This window comes from Harpegnathos saltator, unplaced genomic scaffold (assembly GCF_003227715.2).
Source record: "Harpegnathos saltator strain DR-91 unplaced genomic scaffold, Hsal_v8.6 scaffold192, whole genome shotgun sequence".
NCBI lineage: Eukaryota > Metazoa > Arthropoda > Insecta > Hymenoptera > Formicidae > Harpegnathos > Harpegnathos saltator.
In genome coordinates, this window is record NW_020229975.1 from 358072 (window position 1) to 381195 (window position 23124).

Here is a 23124-nt window from a genome sequence, read left to right on the forward strand (position 1 = left end):
ATTACTACTTCTTGTCTCTGGCATAACATGTGTTATCAATCTGTTTCCCAGACGTGCAAATTACTACATACAAGGATTCCGATTTATATTTATCATATATATATTTTTATAATTCCATAATGAGATCGGGACTACTTTTTCCTTATCTTCTACCACTCGCTATGTAGATACAAAATGCAAATATATTCCTTATCTATTCGAAAAAAAAGTTAATACTCTGTTATTCGAGTTTACGGACAGATTCATAAGCGTGTATGAAGTAGGATAGATAGCAGGAAGTTACTCTGACCATTTCTCAGATCGATTGGCCAATAAACCAACGTGTACACTTCTCACAACGGAGGGCAGACGACCAGTATCTGAACGTCGTGTTTAACTCCATTGGAATATACGACGCTATATCCGGAATTTCGTTCCAGACCGTTAAGACACTAGATTCCACTTTATCGGCACTGTAATGGTTATATAGCCGTTAAAGTTGCCCCTCATACAACTTTTCCAATCTTATCTTCACGTATGGGTTCCCCACTCTCATCTCTAACCTTTCTTCGTCCGGCCCTCTCCATCGGCGAGGAAAAGCGGAAAGGATTTAGTTAAATTGGACTGCATGCGAAGAGTCGTCGGTGAGATTTGTTCGAACATCAGAGAGCGCTGACCGTTGTAAGAGTCTTCCTGCAAGGGCGCGAGAGGTGGGTAGGAGGATTGTACGGGATAGGTGGACGGAAGAAGAAACGTCTTTCACCTTTCTTTCTATTTGGGGTTGCCATTGAGCGCGCCGGTGACCAGTTTGTCGATACGTGCTTCGCATCGCAGTACCGTTCTCCCACCTTTCCTCAACGGCAGCAGGACTCGGGAGATTCTATGGTATTTCTTGTTGGATTGTTGGAATCTGCCTAAATCGATTCGAGCAGCCCTTTCAAAGTGGTATTCTCGGTCCTTATCGTACCTCGATAACTTGCACGTTTATTGATATCTTAACTTCGCTATCGATCCTAAAATAACGCAGTAATGTAAAATAATCGGAATGACATGTGCTCGTATATTGCTGTGTGCATCAATACGATTAAGAAGGAAAACAAAATTCCATTTGGAATATCGCTGGGCTCTCGTGCGCCGTACTGAATGCTGTGTATAGTAAATTTGCCAAACGCTAGTTGCTGTTACTATGTTAAGACAGAAACAATTCTATGGGGCCGATATTATGGGGCCAGTTGGTATATAGCTAATCGTTAATCTCACAATCATCCGTTAGTGTTTTAATTGTAAGGTACCGTTGTTAGATTGCGAAATGCGGTCGCAAGTCAATTTTGCAACAGTCAGGGATTCAAGCGATTCGGGTAGCCAGTCGTCTATGAGCAAAGTAGGCTGCATAGAACGTATAATGTGGTTTGCCTTTAGCTTCGGTGTTCTGAAATGACGGGACGAGCACCGCTCATGCCTCGACTAGTGACATTTCTATATTCCAACCGTATTCCAAACCTTCATTATTCTCTTATTTGTCTCCATGGATCTTCAGCCCCTTCAGAGATCACTAATTTCTTGTACTAAACGCAAATTACAATCTGCAGCATACAAATTGTGACTGCTTTGTAACAAAAATCGATTACTCTGTAACGTCAGCACGTCGTAAAATTGATCGACGAGACTAATCATCCATCTTCTGACTAATGCCTTGTTTATGAAAGTTTCTTACGGCGCGAATCAATCTTATCCTTCATAGACACTGCTAAACTAGGTGGATAAGCGTAGCGGAACGCGAAGACTACAGTTCCCTTCGTCCAGCGAGCCGGCCCGGGCAACGTGTCGCGACTAATGGGGTGAAAATCACTTAACCCCTCGTCAGTGCGCCCCGAACGCGCGTTATTCAATTCGCGCTTAAGCCAACGATAATAACATCAGCCGCCAGCAGGCGGCGCGCGAAGTCGAGGGCTGACGTAGCGTTGAAGATTTACGGGCACGAGCCAGGGCATGCATCCTGTATGAATGGCGGGGCAGCTTGTAATAATTCAACTCCGCGGCCACACCTCGGCCACTTCCCGTCTGCAGTCTGGCAGGGCACGACCACCGAGCGGACTGCTGTGCTCCGCTGCGGAGGGATTTCCGGTAGCTGCGCGGTCGACATCACTCCTCCTCTCTTCGCAGCCTCCCCCGCCATTCCTTCTCTGTCTCGCCCCCTGAATCGTCTCTCTCCCTCTCTGCAAAGCGACATACACATATATACACTTACACTCTCCCTCTCTTTCCCTTCTACCTTTTACTTTCCTTCTCTTCGCTACGTCCACGCCCCCGACAGCCACCCTTATCCGAGAGAGCTCGAGCCGAGAGAGCGAAGAGCTCTGATATATCGGCCGCACACATTGCACTGGATGGAACGCAATATGTCCGCCGAGAAAGGCAATAACCATTAGGTCCCGAGAAAACTGCCCCATTTCAAACGACACGAACGGTCGAATATCAGGAAATTTATATCTGGTAGCCTCTCCCTTCCCCCTTCCCCCCTCCCCTCCCCTCCCCTCCCCGCCCCTCCCGCCCGCCCACCTTCGTTCCCTTCGGCGAACCGGAGTACGAGTCGTAGAGATCGGGCTGGCGTTGGAGACTTCTAGACATACCGTGCAGAGTGGAAGAGGTTATAAACGTGCAGGCAACTCGCCGCGGAGGGACGAAGTTTGGCGAGGACACAGGGTGGCGGAGCGGAGTCGGTTCGCTTGCGCTGCGCTGCGCTTTATACAATCGGATATGAAGTGGTGGTCACGTGGTCGTGGCCAAGCGATGACGTTACCCAGTCGGTTACGCGTCCTCGATCGACTGTACCGGAGAGATTTCTAGACATCGGTTGGTTCATTTAGTTACCGTAGTAGTTTGGGTTCGGGACGGCAAAATCGTGGCAAAAGAGCGGTGAGATAAGAATTGTAACACTTTTACTTAATGCGACATAATGTGGCACCTGGACTGAGGATTAAGTGCGCTTGCGACACGTTGGGCAGAAATGAACGTACTTATCCTTGATGAAAAACCGCCTTCTAAAAAAGAAAGACGATTCATCATGTCTGATATACTGCGTATTAAGAGACAGATTTACTGTTGTAAAATTGACGGAACGTCACTGGAAACTACGAAAATATCTGTCTTTTATTCTCGTACGAATTAGAAAGGGGCTCGAATCTTCCCACCACGTGACTATTAACATCAAGTAATACATCTGCGTAATAAGAATATTCAATTGACAAAGGTCCAAATTTTGGATTGAGAGGTCCTGAGAAGTTCTCTTAATCTTCGGTGTGATGCAATCTGTGTTTCCGTGGTGCGAATATTTATATTGTCGATAAAAGATAAATACATTATCCGTACGTTATAAACGACGGATTTACGGGTCGAGCTGAAGCGTAGGCGTCGCGCCGTCGACCGCTGGAGAAATATTACACATTGCTCTTTCCGCGCCACGACGGCCGAGAGCTGTCGCGTAACAAATGTCCGTGCCCGACACTCATAAACTAGACTCACACTAAAAGCTTTCGTCGTTTTTGTCCGCTCTGCGTCTTTCTGTGCGCGCACGAGGATCTTCGACCCATTTTATATCTCGATCGTGGCTTTATGCATTTCAGTACGGATCCATTCTTTAAATCTGATATTATATGTAAATCACGATATGTGAATATCGATGGAATCAATATTTTTGCGCGCATATGCGTACATATTTGTCCGCGACTTCAGCGTGCAATAATAGTTCTGCAATCTTATATCCGTATTGTGAATATTTTCTCATCACATGTATCCCCGCTTGGACAAACGGTATTATCCGTGGTATACCTAATTTAGAACACAATGCCGGCTGTATAATCGCGTAATGTTTCGACCGTGTTCAAGCGAGATATTAGACGCCACGTTAAGAGGCGAGAATCGACGTGTCCACGGCATGTCGTAACCGTCGCGGCACGAAGAGAGCCGAGGGCGAGCTTGGCGTAGCGTTGGTCTGCGGACAGAAATTGCTTTTCCCCTATAAGGCGCCATTATCACGCACCATCTTGCTCGAATGGCTTCGTAAAATGCCAAACCGGGAACTCGGTATTGCTATGTCCAGCGCTGTGGTCAGCTCTGACCGTGGCAAAAACTCCTCCGCCACCCTTGGTCTTGCCGCTTCCGCCCCGCCGCCCTTTTCCGCAGCGGTGCGATTGTGCGGCGAAATTGTGGTTGCTCTTTCTTCTCGTGTCCATGTCCTCTTTACATCGTCTGCGATCGCTGTCGTCGTCTCCTCCCCTTCTAGAAGCGGGACGCGAGAGCACTTTTCTTCGAGGGTGTCAGAGTATATAGCGAACGTGTGAGGAAAGGAGAACACCAGTTGGCGTTAAAAGAAGAAGGGCAAGAATAACAGAAGGAAAGAGGGACAGAGAGCGAAAGAGAGAGAGAGAGAGAGAGAGGGGGAGAGAGAGAGAGAGAGGAAGAGAGAGGGAGAGACAAAGAGGTAAAGATTGAGGGCGAGGGGAGGGAGAGAGAAAGAGAGAGAAGATCGGCGTAATATCAGAGACAACGTTGTACACACTGTGGCGAAACATAACGAAACCTTTTTGCCAAATGATATAATTTGTTTAACCTTCCTTCGAATGAATCAGTGCACACACACATACACATACATTTTTCGGGTGAAATGTTAATAATATAAAATACTAATCTCTCTCTTTCTGTCTCTCACTCTCAATGGTACAAAATCGCGTCATATACAAGCGCATTTCTCACCGCAATCGTTATTTAATGAAAGACGCACGATCTTTTTGTGACTTTTGTGTGCATCAAGAGATATTTACAGAAATTGTTTCGACTACTTTCTGCGCACCATTAGAAGACAGCCTCGTCCCCCTGCCTGTCTTTAATCATCCTAGGAAGAGTAATAGAGTCAGCGGAAACGAAACGACCTTATTTGCGGCAACGCTGAGGTTGTATACAACCCCGCACAAAATGTCAGATAGTCCCTGTACACGCAGCGTCGTCATGGCTGCACAATACGAATTCATCCGCGTCTCCCGCCGTGCTGCTGTGAATTCCGGCGTGCCACTGTCGTTGTGGGAGATGCAGTCAATATCTATCGCCTTTCACTCTACGCCACGAGCTGTCTAACTAAAATTAATTACTCGTCCCGTAGCTCTGCCGTCGTTTCACGAAACATCATCGAACCCCGCTATTTATAACCTCATGGCGCGTTGAGTTGAATTTCGGCTGGCATTGTTGAGGTGCATGCGCATCTTTCAAATAAATTATGGACTATTTCTCATTCGGAAACCATTATATCAGAATCCATTATATCCAGGATGCGTGTTGTACATAAAAGAAACGTTAATGCTCTTTCTAGAAATTTATCATTGATATCACGCTGAAATAAGATAATTCTTAAAAATTGTGTCCACAAAATAGCGGCAATCATTATTCGTTACAGCGTAGCTTATGACCTACAAATAATAGTAATTATGTTACTATTATTTGTAGGTCATAAGCTACGCTATATACGGTTGAAACTTTTAGAAGTTTCACAAAGTTCCAACAAATTTAAACATTGTACAATCGCTTTATCAGCTCCCCAACTTTTACCTTTCAAATTCCCCGTACAGTTAACCCATCTTCAAAAAGTACCAAATATATATCTCGTTCGACGACGTGGAGGACTAGACCAGGAAGCAATATCGTTCATGATCGTGCGCAGACGAAATCGAAAAACTTTCAATCCTCGAAGGAGCTATCGTTAGAAACTCGATCAATAAACGCTATGTACGTCACAAGATATCTCGTGACAATAGAACTGCACCCTTGAGATGCGGCATCATATAGAGAGAGAAAGAGAGAGAGAGAGAGAGAGAGAGAGAGAGAGAGAGAGAGAGAGAGAGAGAGACACGACGGTGTTATAATTCACAATTGACAGGTGTTTCCAGAACGATATTTGTCGGAAAAAGTAACGACGATCCGCAGCGGTTACGGCGATGCGTAAAAGAAAGAATCCGCATGAGTGCGTGTTACCGCAGTAAACTGGATCGATGATCGCACGGTAGGAGAGTCGAGAGATGGAAGCGCTCAGCGTGAATATTGAGACGTTCATTAGCGGTGGATACGTTCACAGCATGAGTCGCTAGGCACGATGGTGTCACGTGTGGTCATGAGGAGAAGGGGGATGGGGGCCATTGATGGGTGATGAAGGGTCGTCCCCTGCGGCGGCCTTTGCAGCAGCCGTGACGTGCGGCATGGTCCTGGATGATGCACATACCACTGCCACGGCCACATGATGTCCATATTCTTTCGGTATTCCAGTGCTTCGTAAAACTAACGTGGGCACAACGCGACCGCGGTTCAATTTTTATTCATTTGCTGTTATTACTTTTTTCCTCGAGCTTTTGTGCGTCGTGCGTTTATTTTTTTATTCCGCACGAAACTTCCGTACATTCAGCATCTCACATGCGAGTTTGTCTGTTTGCGGTAGGATGGTCAAAGCGATTGTTATTGCTTTGTTGTTTTCTGTAATTTAACGGGTGATCATATTCGTTTCTGGACAAGGCGGACAAAAGAAGACAGTTGCGCGTCCATGTACGATCTAGTTAGGTACTACTATCATTGCTATTGTGATTCGGCCAAGAGTTTGCGTGGTGCGAAGAAACTGCTTTCACTTGTATCTGTACTCTCCAGAGCTCGCTATTGAAAGCAGGGAGAGTGCCAATTAGTTGCCAGTTTAGGATGTCACTTTTACGCGTATGTGCTTAAATCGGCGTAGAAAAGTCACGTGTTCTTCAAACAGACACTCGTATATCTCACGTGTCGTACGCAATATTCACGATTTTAAATGAAATCGTTACGCCGGGATATCAACTCAACTTGTACAGAATGATTAATATCAATGTAAATGCGAAGGATTAGAATCAGCAGCGAGTTACGTTACACGTTCACTAGCCTTCATCGTGTTTCTTCACTGTCTCAACTTGGTTATCGGTTAAAAAAACTTTGGCAACATTCGCTTGGATCTCGTTTTTCTCGTGTTCGCGTATTCAGCTTGTTCACTTTCACCGCAATCTTCAGTCCCTGTTCTCATATGTTGGGCTTCTCCGTCTCTGTCTCTTTTTACAGCTACATTCGCTGTCTTCCAATGAGCGCTCGCTCGCTCCACATACCGCCTTCGAGGCATCATTAGCCGGCATTGTGCTCGCAACACGTATACCCACTCGAGGTAAGAGTTACCGCGACACCCGCTGCGCCAGCAAGATCTGCGATAGAGTTAATGATGCTGGGACCGCGGCGATTTAACAATAAGCCGCATTATTTACAGTCGGCTCTCGGCTCCATTACCACCGGTTGTCCGCCTCACCTGGCCGTGGCTCTCTCTCTCTCTCTCTCTCTCTCTCTCTCTCTCTCTCTCTCTCTCTCTCTCTCTCTCTCTTCGTCCCCTTCTTACACACGCGGCTCCCGTCGCTGCCTCTCTGTTTCTCCTCCATGTCCTTGCCGCCGCTCGTATGTCTCGACCGGCGGCTTACATTACTTCACCGCAAATGCCCACGGAGCGATATTAAACCTTTATAATCAGTCGGCACCTACGCGGCACGAACGTATTTATGCGAGTGGGTATATATTCATTTGTGTCCGCGGAATGATGTACGCGAATGTTGGCGCGGTGCGAAAGGTAATTGGCAATGTATCCTTTTGTTGCGCGATGTATAAACTCACCGCCTACCGACTAAATTATTTTTTCTAGAAAGTCGACGGCGGCTCCTCCTCACGCTCTCTTGAGATTTTTTTATACCGTAGCACGTTAAAATAATAGAGAATAAGATTATTTGTAAACAGCGACATAGTTTTTTTTTCTTTTTCACGAGAGTTAATAGTGCGATCTCTGATGAACTTTTTTTCTTTTTAATTAGACGAACTTGTTAATCACACGGAGGGATGGTTCATTAAATGGTCCATCGTAATTATCGGGTGGAGTACCGGCGCAATTGGTGACTTTCGAAGGAGCGGGCGTACTTGAAAGGAAAAGGGGCAGGCCCAACATTTCTAAGAGAGGGCGTGGACGTTGTTAGTGTACCCTTTGCGGGTCTTCTTCGAAAGCCATTAAAGAGGAAATTTGTCGATCGCTAACTTCCGCTTTTATTCTCAAATAATTGCGCTTATAATGCGGTTAATTTTTTCTCGATGATACGCGAATATCAGCTTTTCCGCGTGCGAATAGTCAACCTATTAGCAACGTGTGTTTCCAGTGAGTTTCAACTAGATTGCTAATATCTTTCCTGCCCGATAACAGTCCATATGTGGTATGAAAATTACGTAGATGGTGAATATTACACGAAACGTGGGCAAACCGATGGAGAAAGGTTTGTCGGAGTCCGCAAGAGCGATAGCATGATAATAACTTCTGGGGTTTCAAGTTCCGTGAGGTTTAATTTTGGCTAAAGCTTAATAGCCGCAGCGGGAGGTTGCTCGTTACATCTGCTACAAACCGGTGGCCAAAGCGGGTACGCGCGACAACACGCTAGGGAAATATGTACAGGAGTTTCAATCAGTACAGCAATCCTAAAGATTTCCTGATCTCGTTGGTTTGTGCACGTAATTAAGTTAAAAGTACTTAGTGTTCGTAAAATGCGCTATTGAAATATTTGTATTCCTTTAAATAGCCATTTGCAATGGTTGTTCTTAAAACAACTTTCAGGGCCAATGTTCGCTCAAGTTACTCTTCGATTTTCTGCCAATAATTGTTGTCGCAGTGGTCGCAGTGGTTGAAAGTGGAGAAATTTTGATAACAGAGGACATTAAGCTCTCTGCAAGAAAAGTTTAATGGAATGTGAAATTTCCGTAGCAATGCAAAAAAGATGAGATTGTCGGCCCGTGCGATACATACAATTTTTTTTTCACGCATGAAGAGAGATCTTAAAGATAGAAGAATGTAAGGAGGAACACTTAACAACTGTCTTAGGTAAAAAGTATATAAAATTGCGAATACCGTCATCTAACTTTAAGCGGCTCTAAATTTGTCCTTTGGAATTTAAAATGAATCCACCTGATGTGGCGCTACGGAAGTATGCTATAAATCCTAATTAATTGCCGGACAACTCCCATAAATATGTCAACGAGTATCAAAAACAGCAACTCCCGTCCAGTTCTTAAAAGTTTTACGGCGGTCTTTATGAAAGATATCACGCTGGACGATGCTGATTGCTCACGAATAAATTTACTAGTTATTAAATTCTTGTTATTCTACTGAAAATATACCGAGTACAAAAAGTCTACGCGTCTAATTTTATCAGAGATTGGACGCATGTAATATACATACATTTTCCCTCATTTCGTAATTAAGTAATGCATCTTACACTTTTAATTAATCATATACAGGATTAATATAGCTTTTTGAATTCGGACCTTCCGAATTAATTTTCTTTTACTGAATTTTTATATAGCTATTAGATGGCATGACGACGACTGACATCATACATGTCGTTTACATCTTAATGTCATTGCATTCGATGTATTCGACATGATTAGTCAAAATGTAATATAAGAAGTAATTAAGCGAGTTATCAACGAGTTACCTAACTTTATCCGAGAGATATTCGAGCCAGTCCTGTTTAATGGCTTCTACGCGTTTAAATATCTTAGCTTAAATTTGTGGCATTTTTTTTTACGAGCGATAGCTTGAGACGCTAATTATAATTTTATTGCCTAAACACACATTTCAACTTCTCCAGTTCGTCATTTTCAAATTAACGGACGGAGAAACCGGTTGCATACTTCTATTTCTGCATTGGGCAGTGTCCTAAAATATTCTTCAAACGAGAAATTATCCTCTTATGAGATCTTGCAAAAATAAAATGAATTTCTACCTCGAGCTTGATATCAATCATGTTGTATTAAGTTTTTCACTGATTAAAATTAGAAATATAACCAACGAGTGGTGCGAACCATATTATTTGGCTCATCTACTTGATATTTTCGTTCTGATGTTCTGATGTTTGACGTTAATCACACGCTAATCATGGAAAATACGTGCCCAAAACCGTCAAAACTCGGTTAGCATCGGCATGGCGGTATCGGTGACAGTGGACGGATTAAAATATGGTCATTTACTTGCATCGTATTCTATTTAACAAATACGTCGCATCTGTCCTAACCCTCCTCCTCCCTTAATGAATTCCTGATTTATCATCCATTAAGGTGTCAGGACGCGCTCGGATTTCGTTGCTCCGCACGGACCAGCGGAAATTTATGTGGATAGGTGTGATTAATGCGATGTTCGCGGAAACACACGGACATCTGTGTTAATGGTGACGGATGGCCGCGCTAATGGTGTCAGCCAGCGACAGGCGTCCTCGCCGCGTTCTCCTCCGTCGCGTTCTAGAGTTCTGACCGGCTCCTTCGTGAACACGTATTTACTTCATATACGAGCCAATAGCGTCTCGTTAGCAGCAATCATCATCGCGATGATGCGACATCGCGAGTACGTTATTAAAAGTATAAATTATATAGCGTGACACAAAGCAACGTTAATGTCATCCCGCACTCTGAGTTCTCTGGGGGAGGGGAGGGGGGGTGGGTCACTAAAAAATGCCAGATCGAACGCGTCATATCTGGATATAATGGATACGATCCGCGTCAGAGATACAGAGAATAGCCGTAGGCATTTGCGATTAGAATTGCCAGAATTGCTCGATTATACACGCATTGCATCTGCGTCTCGCGTATCTCGCGTATTTCACCGTTTCTTAATAATTAAGAAACGATATTTCTCCACCGCACATCGCTAATCGCCGTCGTCGGATAGTTGCTCACGTGGAGTCGGACGGGCAATAAATCGGTCGTCGAAACAAACAACACGGGTTCGCGACCGAACTGATTTTTTCCCCGGAACTGCGCGATTACCAGTGGACTAAGCGAGAACTACGAGAACCTGGATCCAGGATGCCCCTCGAATGGAAAGGGAAGAAAAGCTGCCGAGCGCGTTGGGTAGGCAGGTAGGCAGGCAGGCAGATATTGAGCTCTATATTTCCATAAGCTGATATTTACGCGGCAATATACGCGGTCGTGCTCGCTACTTTATGGGCCTCGTAAATATAGCGGGCCGCCGGGAATTGGCTGGCAAGGCGGCCGCGTTCTCTTTCGCTCTCCTCTTGCACTCCCCCCCCCTACCCGCCTCTCCTCCGCCCCTCTCTCCCTCTTTCAGTACTTCTCTTTCTATATTCCCCATGCCTGCCTGCCTGCCTGCCTGCCTGCCTGCCTGCCTACCTACCTTCATCCGGCCCAGAGACATAAATCGCCGCCAATTGTAAATAATACGCGACGTATGCTGATCTCCGTTCCTACGTATCGTGTACGCATACACGTGCGCGCCTAGCCAACGCAAGCAGTCAGCGGGAATTTAGTTATTTTTTGAGTCCTCGCTATATCTGTTTATGTGGTTTATAGTAATATCTATATCGGGGATGAATTTATTACGCATGACGGATATTACGCAGGCAGGGAGGAGAGATTTTTATTTCGCATGATCTCTCATTATTATTTTATCACACCCTTACCGGCGTATATTTCAGACTTAAGCAATTTCCCCAGCACCGGTAGGCGGTGGAAGGAACGGCGAAGAAGCTGATGACACGATGAAAATTTGATTTTGAGGAAGGTCTTTACAACAAACTGATAAATGTCTCGCTCAGAAAAATACGACTGGCGGTAGTGCCAGGCTACATATGTCATCGGGTGAAAACGCGCGCGCACGTGTGCGTGTGTACCTCAGCCGAACGTGAAGCACGACGGCGCGGTGACGTCAGCCGTGAAATTTTTCTAACTCTTACCCCGCCGACGAACGACTGAGTTATGGCTGCGAGTTGCCGCGGAGAGTTGAAAGCACTTGGATTTCACATACTTTAACTGGATGCGCGCCTCACTCGCATATGTACGATCGTATGGCGCGAGTGCATGCCGGCGAGTGCGGCGACGGCGGCGACGGCGGCGCACACCTTCGAGTGTGATGGATGACAGCGCGCGTTGCATACCGCGCCAAGCGGATCCGTACGACGTATTAATTCGTCCGTGGAATAGAACCGACACTTCTGATTTCTTAGCGCGGTGACATATTGTGTAAGTGTCAGCTATATTGCACGCCTAATGATAATGGCTTCAGCGATACATTGTTTCTGTTCACTTGTGGTGAGCGTCATTTCAAGTGAGTTACGTATTCTGCATTTCTTACGTAAGGAGAGAGAGAGAGAGAGAGAGAGAGAGAGAGAGAAAGAGAGACCAAAATTCGTTAAAGGGAATTATTTTTCAATATTTCGAAACTTACAATTGACAATATAAATTCTTCTCACCTTATGGTGAGAACTGGTTCTTACCATTACAATGTATCCTGTGTGTTATCGAAAATCGATGGATAAGAAAATAATACTAATTGGACGGACTTTATAATCTCTGCGATGAGATCTTGTCGTAGTTGTTTTAAAACATGTCCGTTTGTACAAAAAATTATTGAAACTCTGGAAATAATATTTCGAGATTTTTTTTCCCCAATTCAGCCATATATAACCTCGGAACATCACGGACACCGCGTCACTGAATTTCTACGTTGATCGAAAGCAAGTCAAATCTTCCTACAAGATCTTACTTGTATCCCTGACTTTGGTTGGCAGCCGGTGATTATCGGCAAGGCGGATGGAGGAGGAAAAGGCAGCAGGGGAAGGGCCTGATAGATGGGAGCGCGTCCCGTCGATATTTCTCCGCCACACGCTACTACTTTATCATCCCCCGGCACCGATCGTCCATCATCCGCAATCACTTCCTTGCGCATTCACTCCCGGCGAGCAGTGCGGATCAATCCAAATTTCGTCCCGCAGTATGTTCTCACTCACACGTTTACGTATTAAATATGCATTTTAAATATACACGGGTGGTATGCAGCAAATCGTTATCATTATTTGTGAATGTACGATAAAAGCGAGGAAAGAAAGAGAAAGAGGATGAGAGAAAAACGAAGAGACTGTCAATCTATAAATAACGTCCGAATAAAGTGGAGCTAATAACTAAACATTTTTAACGTGAAGATTTTTAACTGACTAGAAAATAACAGTTACGACGTTAATGAAACTGCTCGTTACAGCTGCATTTTGTACTCGGGTACAAATGATTGTGAAATCTTCCTAATGACGAAACGATTAATGCACTCCTGGCACGCTAGAATCTCATTCAAGGTTCCCGTAAAAGGCGACGTTAATTTTCATTGCAACGAATCGACAATGGTTCTTGCTTCTAATGAGATTTTAATGTGATTTTCGGTTCCGCATAAACCTGTGTTTTGCTGCATTCTTTATTTTCATATAATTTGTTAATGTAAGTTGCACGTTAAAACACAATCGTACGCTTCATTTTTATACCGCTCTTAATTCAATTTGCCCTGACTGAATTACCAATATTACTAATTATCTGGAATATTACTGTTCTGTCAAATAACTATAATGCCCGCGTAACTTGCGTAAAAATTATTTCTTAACGACTTCAATTCACTTCATCTTCCTGATTTATAAAATTCTCGAAAAGCATGAAACAGTGCGGAGGAGGGGGGCGGGGGAGGGAGAAGGAGAGAGAGAGAGAGAGAGAGAGAGAGAGAGAGAGAGAGAGAGAGAGAGAGAGAGAGAGAGAGAGAGAGAGAGAGAGAGAGAGAGAGAGAGAGAGAGAGAGAGAGAGAGAGAGAGAGAGAGAGAGAGAGAGAGACAGAGAAAGAAGGATCATTTTAAGTTTATACTTATTCGGGATATATTAAGAATCAACATAACGTGTGTGCCAGCTAACAACTGTGTTCAAATATCTGATATTTCCAGGATGATTCTCGAATAAAACTTCAGATTTTTCACTACACGCTTCTTCGTGGTCTTTTACGAAAGATGCTCTTCTTCGGCAAACCCAACGTCATTTATCTCGCGGTTTCTTGTCTTCTTTCCACTCCATTTACCGTTACGTTCAGAACATTAATTTCCCCTTATAGCCACGAAGAGCTGTGTTTATCATTAGTTTCCCGCTGCTTAGCTCTGTAAAATATATAAGACTTCCTACACGCCGGAAGCTTATGCCTACATCGCATGTATAAACTCTATGCAGTACATAATAATATCCACGGTGAAGACCAAACGATCGAAAAAAGCACACAGCTGTTGGCCGTAACTTCCTCGAATAAGTATCTTCAAACGTTGCAGTAACTGTCAGAAGGGGAGCCGGCGGAAAGCCTGATATAGGGTATACGCCTGCCTGGATTTGTTCTGAAAATCTCTCGTTCTTACAAACAGCGGCATAAACGGGCGTCGATTACGTTTAGCCTCCGAGAATTTTATTACACGTTTCTTGGAAGCTTCCTCCAAATTGTCAGTAGCAGTAAATTTTTGTTGCTGGTATTTCTGCGACTGGGATATTATTATATATTCATTCAAGCTCTTATTGTAGTATAGCCTAAACTCACATGGAACAATGCAAGTTCTTTAGGACACGTGTACATGCACAATTTGCACAAGTGTATAAAGTTATATTTTACATGGTGATGTTACTTTATTTCATTTGCAGTAGTTGCCTGATCTCGTTCATGAATAATGTGCATAATTCTCATTTATTCTCTTTCACACTTATGCCTGATGATTATGTTGAGATCTATGCGTATAAAATAAATCGGATAATATAATCTATGGGTTATCGAAGTCAATAATGCAAGGAATTTACGACGAACCAAGCCGTTAACTTAATTTCCCTTGCTGTAAGTAACGATGCGTGACTGGACGATGATTGGGTACGATTCGGCATTAAAGAGACGTTGAAATATGTGCGTAATAAAATACAAACTACTCTCTTCATCCGTAAAATACATCAAAATTGATATCGAGAAAATATTACGATAGTGTATTGTGAAATTGGTTGCTTTCATGAGTCGTAAAACCGCTTGATTATTACTATATAAAAAACTAATATTGCAAAGTTTATTACATTAACTTGGTCTAATAAGAAAATCACGACGCGAGCAAATTAAGCCACATTTACATCGTTATTGGAAACTTGGACGCATAACTTCAGATTCATCGCAATCCAAATCCCCGTTTTATTATTAGGATCTAGGAAACTTAACATAATGTGCGTAAAGTCTAGTTCCCTGGTCGGTCTGGTTGTTGCCTTGCTACTTTGCTATCCAATTGACAGCAATATGAGAGCCAATAGGAATATATGATATAACAATGGACGAGATTACACGATGTTCTGTATCGAAAGGACCCTCGTACTGTTACAATTCCCATTTATGTTATATCATCATATTGACCATGCCAGAAAGAAAGAAAGAAAGAAAGAAAGAAAAAGAGAAGGGACAAAGGTGACCGTTTGTTTTAGTTATATTCCAGGCGCGCGGTATTGTCAGTACTGTTAGCATGTTGTTTTGTGTCACACCTCAGAAAAATCCTTTAAAGTCCACGGCAAGCGATATTTGATCGACCACGTTGATTGTTCTCCTTTTTATTGCTAATTTGCTGATTGCTTACTGCTTATTTCTTGTCTTGTTACTCGTGCTCTTGTACGTGCCACGAGCCTAAATACTTGACCCGTCATGAGAACTCATAGGATTGGCGTCCATGCGCATCGTTTAGTGCGTTCTACTTCCATATCCAGTAGAGGGCGTAACGTCTCTATATCGGGGATTAACCGTATTAACCGATAATCGGCGATAATACGATAATATTTAGCGCGCGATTGCACGACGCTTATCGTCGTAACGCACAACGTTTAGCAGTTTCTCGGAATAAACGCGGCGACTGTAGTAGTAGTAGTAGTACTAGTAGTAGTACTAGTAGTAGTAGTGGTAGTAGTAGTCTGTGGATGTCACGGGAGTACTTTCGGCGGCGCGGAGGGTATTTTCGTGGAGCTTTAACGACGTGTCACGAGATCTACGAGGCTGTTTGTCGGTGAGCACAAAAATAGACCTCACTCTGCACTCACTTCATCACTCAGCCTGCGGCATCGGGACTCCCCCTTCTTCGTGTTCACATACGACGACGGCCGGTTAGCCGAGAAGACTGGCACGCAACGCGACGTCGTACGTGCCATTAGCTGAGCGCGTCGGGACGCTCCTGCCAGATTAACCTTAGCCGTGCCGGAGCAGGGCAGCAAGGAGCAAAGGGGGAAGGTTTACGTTCGTGCCCACAATTTCATTGAAGCTGTGCATTTTAAGGATTTTATGCCACCGTCCTGACGGCAACGGGCGCTTTATCGTTGGAATGCACGACGTGGACAGACACGTTCACGGGCGAGCGAGCGACGTATATTTAAACGGCACAGTTGTAAAGCTAGATGGAGTTTGAAGCCCGGCCCGGTCTTGGTAGACGCCGAGACGTCGTCGACGAACGAGTAGCGAGGTGAGGAGCTTTTCGGAGCGTACTTACAAAGTAGTTTCGTGTTTGAACTGTTGCCGATTGTAATCGCGACGATATACGACCTAATTACATTGCCGATGTTAATTAACAAGGCGCGAGCTTCCCAGAGCGTTAGACCGGCAATTAATGCGGCTGCAACCGCACGAAGGCTCGTGTACGCTATCGAGTCGAAAGATTTGCTCACAAGGGCACTACTACGTCGCCCGCCGAGAGAGGGTTTGCTTGAGGGAATTTCTTCGCTTGGAGGAGAATTGCTAATTGCCAAGTTCACTGAAATTTTTCGGAAGACCGATGATAGGTTCGTTCGCGCGCGCGCGCGCGCGCGCGCGCGGCTCGTTCATGATTAAACGGCGAGCGTACTTTCCGTGTCGTCATTTTAAAGAAACATTATAAAGGAATAATGCTCAGGACTTTACATTGACTTGACTTACGACAGGACGGGCTGTTTATCACGACGCCAACTGACGGTCGTGCCGCTCACAGGACGATAAAACGAATGAGCTATGCGAGCAACACACTGAGAAATGGCTCGCCTCTTAGAAGACCTTTCGTTGCGACACCGATTTTAAATTAGAATTTATAGGATGTCTGAAGGGAGGCATTCCGACGTTTGCCGCCGTGTTAACACGTGGAATGCGTTTACTCTTAATCTACCTACATTCCCCTCTTCCACGTAAATGCTTTTTAGTAATAACTTTTCGAGTGTGCTCAGCGTCCGCGATGATTATCGCGCGGCGGTATTAATTGCACGTTATTCCCGGCGCACACCGGCACCACCGATCGTAAGACGGTCGCATGCATCTTATCGACACTCCCGCCCATTTAATCGTTTAAACCGGCGGTGTAAATTATCGTGAACATGATATTTTTACATTTGGAAATCGCTCGACGATGGACACGATGAGAGAAACATTCGTCAAGTAACGCGGCTGGCAGCGGCTCGGGTCTTGAAAATTTCAATCTCGCGGCACGTCAGGGGCATGAAAATAATTCAGATCGCTCGCTTACGTCTTTTAAGTCGCGCATCAATCTATCTGCCACGGACGAGGCGTGTTGCGATGAAAAGACGAATGCTAACGCGGATAGGTGTGTACTGGCGTGAGGCCAACTTACGGTCAGTATGTTTATTCTGGCCAACTGGCTTATGCTCTGAGCTCAATGTGTATCGCGGATTGCATTTCGCGGCGGACGTTTCTACTGAGCACTCTGAAATTTTCATCGCGGACTAAACGCCAATTAATCGGGCTGTATCACAGGTACACGGATCGGAATGAAGGATTGTCCGCGAAGGACACTGTCTCGCAGCAGCAAGCGCAAGCAGCAGCAAGGGCAAGTAAGTTTCGCCCGAACGAACGGTGTACGTGCTCAAAATATCGCACACAAAGGTCACTTGAGATAAACTTTTTTTCCCCCGCGGCGCAGCTTGCAGGCAGATTGCCTAATGGATGAGCAATGGTCTTGAATGATGGTGCAATCTAAAGCGACGGCCGACCGACGGCGAAACGAAGAGCTTAGACACACTCTAGCTTAGCATACTGACGCGGGTACGCGTAGGAATAAAGTGCCGATGTAAATGACGTTTGGCATTGCGCCGCGGCATTAATAGCCGCCGGATGTCGAGTATTTTATCGCTGGTAACCTTTCCGCGCATGCAACCCGGCGGTTCCGCACGCCGGACAACCGTTACCGTATGAGGGTCCGCGCAGCATTTCCTTGCAAGGAAACGTCGGCCGGTGCATACCTAATGAGCGCACCGATAGCGCGGTTTCTTAATGGAGTTCGATTGGGGCTATTAATTACTATGCTCGGCGCACGCGAAATAAACGCCCGACGCGCCGGGTAGCGCTCATTTGCATCGCTTACAGCGGTTTCCATGTGTTTAATTGCTCATCCCCGGCGTTATTTTATGACTGGATCCTATCCGTTAGACGTCACTGATTAACATTTACCGCTGGCCCGGACAATATAGCAAGATGCAATAAAACATGATTAACAGATGATGGTAGTGTAAGGTGGTACGGCGGGATTTTTCCGGTTGAAATAAAATGCGCATCCACGCTCGCGCGCACACGCTCCAAGGTTCAGCGGAAAAATAAAACTATACGCGTCGATCGTCCATTAAAGTTGCTCGATCCAACGCTGATACGACACGATTGTTGTTGATATTTTCGATAAGAAATTTAAGGTTCTCTCCGCGATTGAATATTAATACCGGCACAACTTTCACCAGCAGGAGAAACTCAACTCCAATTGCAGAACCAAGCAAGATGGAAACGATTTCACATGATTTCAGCTAAAATGTAAGAATGTTGTAATATATCAATGTCACAACGCTTCAGTAATTATAACGTTCAGATAATTAACGGAGATATCTGTTCTATCAAAATAATCATCACATCACGCCTTCGCGGATACGCGGATCCGCGTTTCGCGCAATATCGTTACCGCGCGCACAAGGCGTAAGACAGTAATTAGGTATGAGGTAGATATTATTAATATCAACCGAGGCAGTTGTTAAACACACGGAAGTCACCGCAAACGAAGCGTGAGTGCAAGCAACTCCCGAACGTAAAATATTTATTTTGCGTGAGCCTGAGTTTTCAAGATATTCCCTGCGTCGTTGAGAGTTATGTTTTCACGTACAGATAGTACGACGTTATTTAAATCCTGTTTTTTAAATCCTACTAATGACCGCATTGCGGAATTTTAAAATTCATTTATTTTGTTATGAAAATTGTGTGACTTCCTTTTGCTGTTTTCTACAATCTTCATAATAAATAAAATAAATAAACTTATACGTACATATAAAATTGCATTTCTTCTGCGATTCTTCTTTTCAAATTGAAATTAGCTTACTTACATTAGTTACTTGCACGGGATGTGTCTTGTACTGCGAGTAATTATCATTATTACGAAAAATCATTGAATGCAACAAGCAGAAAAAAAGCGCTACATCTCCTCTACATTCTCGCGATAAAGCTTACATAACGCATCAGCCGAAAAAGCTCGTACAGGTCCTATTTTCATCGTGTCATGCGCTGCCATAAATAACACCGGCTGCCACGCGTTCGGTAAATATTTGTTTGTTCATGCGGAAATATGTTTATCGAAATTGACAAATTAATTGGCTCTCCGCTAATCCGACAAAAATCTGTTTTCGAATGATCGAGTACGAGCAATTGGCGAGCATTGAGCATGTCATATATAAAAAAAAAAAAAGCTTTATCCGTAAGAGAAATAACTATATATCACATTAAATTTGTAAAAGAAAGATCGGTTATGATTTTATTGTAATTTATCTATTTTTCATCGACGCCGTTACACTGTAATTTCCGATTGTCAGTTTTATCGTTCGATTTAACGAATCAACTATACCTCCATCTCTTTTTCTCAAATTACGCTCTCTGGCAATTTTTGTTACGTGTGATCTTCTAGGCTGAGTTCCACTTAACGCCTGCAGCGATCGCGATATCATTCTATTTTTATTTAATATACAGTGAAAAATAAGAATAGAATGATGCCGCGATCGTTGCGAGCGTTAAATCATTGCGAGCCTGTAATATTAGGTGCGCTCTGGAACATTATTCGTTGATTTATGTGTATAGAAGAAGAATTGGGACCAGAATTCGTACAGTAATTAAGCGAAAGGTATCCCCAGGGGAACGCCGGAAACGCCGCTGCGTCCTGTTGATGTACGGAGTCATCGGGTGTAATCCGCGCTTGTTGAATGATTTTACATCTCTATTTACACCGCTGACAAAGCCCCGCACAGCGTATGTAGATAAAGCAAGAATGATATCAACATGAAAAACTCGTCGACGCACGCCCCAGCCCCGTCGTGTCGCGACGCGCAATAAATTAATGGCTGGCCATCATTGCACTCATACAGCCGTGCACTCTCATATGGACACTCCGTGACGCATCATTAATCTTCTCATTATAAATGCGAGCCGCTGCTTTACCGCGGTCTGACAGTGTGCACGAAAATAAATTGCCGTGCATCGCGCGTCTGTACTTTCATTTGATATTTAAAATGACCACGGTGCGGAGCGCGCGCGCGCCTGTGCGCCTCCACGACGCTCGGAGACAAATTGCTCATTTGCATAATGCCGTTATTTATTAATGATCGTGATACAGGTACTTGGGGCGCAACATAAATAGTCACCTGCAGCGGCGGCCGATGCGCAATCTTCTAATTCGATATCCAATCGCCGAATCGTCGCGGATAATTCGTTCCGCGGCCTGCCTCTGAGGTAGTTAACGGATGTTAAAGTGCGCATAATCGATCGATGAATAATCGCGACGGTGCGTAAAGTACAATCGAGGATTCATCGCCGCGCGATATTACGTGCACTGTTCTCCACTGTCGTACAAATTTACGGAGGTACTTCGTACTATTCGTTCGTAAAGAGCGGTAGGAGGGAGAGGTAGGACGGGGACGGGGACGGGGGGGGGGAGGAGGAGGATGGGGATCGCGTTTAAAGAAGAACAGAAATTGAATCCTCGCAGAGAGGTTATACGATCTGCCAAGCCGCTAACGAAATCGGAATCAAACGGAATACAGCCGTCCGAGGAGGGATAGAATGTGAAATATGGGTGAAAGCGTGCGCGGGGTAAATTGCTCATACAAGCGTGCCAAGCGTGGAATTCGCGCGACTTGCTGGCGTAACCAAGATATACGAGCACTTTTCCCCGAAAAAGTGTTAAGGAATTATGCTTCGTAGAGTAAATGAGATGTGTCTGCGCCGGGACATAGATCACCGGAACGCCATCCATTCTCACCACCGTGGAAATAAATACGATCTTCTCTGTGAAAGAGGCTGTGGAGGATCGTGCAGCCGCCTCTGCCACTACCGCCGCCGCCGCCGCCGCTGCCGCCACCACCACCACCACCACCACCACCACCACCGCCGCCGCCGCCACCTCCTCCGCCACCATCGCGCCGCCGCCGCCGCTGCCGCCGCCGCCGCCGTCGTCGTCGCCGAAGAGTAGAAAGAAGAAGAACCAGCGTGGTAGTCGGAGAGGGCGAGAACGACGGCGAAGACGGTAAGCCGGAGGGGGATAGCGAAATCGTCTCCTGGCGGCCCGCATCCCGCAGCACATCTTTCTACTCGACACCCGGGGAGATCCAACGTAGCCATTTCTCTGCCCTGTTATATGCCGCCTATATACGTATCTACTACCCCCGGTAGGTACCTACAGCCAGCAAATAAATTGATCCATTACTCAACCGAGCAGTCATCTTCCCTCCTTTGCCTCGGTTCGTTCACTTCACTCCTCGGCTCGCGTTCTCCTACCGCGAGCCTTTTTCCTCGAGACTTTTCTGGGAATTTTGCCAGAGATTCGGTAAAGCCCCTTTCACGCTCTGTTGCGGAGACGATGATACGTTGCGATTTACTCGTCGCGACCACTGCCGAAAGTGAGGCCACCTCCTCCCTCAGCAGCTTTCGAACGAAATAATCGATGGGCCTTCATTTGAATCGTCCGCTTCTGACCACTCATAAACACGTGTTAAACACGATGCGGTTCCTCCATTTTACCAGTGTATTCATTCTCTCCTCCCCCCTTTCTCATGTACACGTGTGTGTGTGTGTGTGTGTGTGTGTGTGTGTGTGCGTGCGTGTGTGTGTATGTACGTGTGTGTCTCATCTTCAATTATTCATAAAGCCACGTTGTCAAATGTCTGTTACTTCACATATGTTGAAGCCGAGTCTTTTCCTTTCTTGGATTTTTCTTGCCTTCTTTCTTTCCGGCGATGATCAAATAATTCCTTTATCCACCCGCGGCGAAGGGTCGTAGAATATTAAAATGTATGAGCAGTTTTCTGCGCGCATTCTTCTGCCTTTTCCTTTTAACTTGTCAAATATGTTGTCTTACCTTCGTGCACGTTATCTAATATCAGATTTCTTCCCGTGTATTTTTCTCCTTACCTTACTTATTTTTCTCACGCCGCTGTGTATATAGGATGCATTAGAAATGGCATTCCATCAGTCATAAATTATTCTCTTGCAGTGGAAATTTCTAATTGCTATTTTTCCTGCTTTTGCAACAACGTACTGTCACGTTTATCGCCAGGTATCTATGGATCTTCATTTTCCCTTTAATACTTGGTACAGGCATCAAGTATGCACGCTTGTGTACAATTTGTGGTGACAGTATTCCCCTCTACGAATCATCGATGATAAATAGATAGCAAATACTTCAAGCGAGTGCGGGGAAACATGAGTCATTAAGCAAAGTAATAATAGCATTCTGAAACCTGGCGAGCCATTAGCTTTTCATCCCTCATTCCCCTCGGAACTCTCTTGCGTTCCATGTCCGATATGCTCGTTTGATATCGGTTGTCTTCACACATATTAATATGCCAACATACTCTCGCAACGTGTACACATGCACAATGTGAGTTCAACGGGTGAAGAATAGGTGAGCTTAGTGTGGAGGGGTGAGAACTCACTCACCCTCTCGCACATGCACTAATCTTCCCCCCCCCCTTAGTCGCTCAATTATTCACTCTTCTACAAACGTCTATTACTCATTCACCTATACACACGCATCCACTTATTCATCTGAATGTGTGAACAGAAAGGGGGAGAAAGGGTGAATAGGGAATAAGGATGAGTGAGAGAGGTAGAATAAGAAAGTAGATGAATATCTGAGTATACTCCACCACTAAACTCACCCAATCACCCACCCATTCACGCGCTCACCTAGAATCGCCCACCTTTTG

General features: G+C 44.9%; 1 long non-coding RNA gene across 1 annotated transcript; it reads left to right on the forward strand.

The window, feature by feature from the left end:
* Positions 1–11820: 11820 nt before the first annotated feature.
* Positions 11821–21281, forward strand: LOC112588344 (uncharacterized). Its single transcript, XR_003112771.1, has 3 exons — positions 11821–12084; positions 12633–12835; positions 21217–21281. It is a non-coding gene; the product is annotated as an uncharacterized LOC112588344 (long non-coding RNA).
* Positions 21282–23124: the final 1843 nt, after the last annotated feature.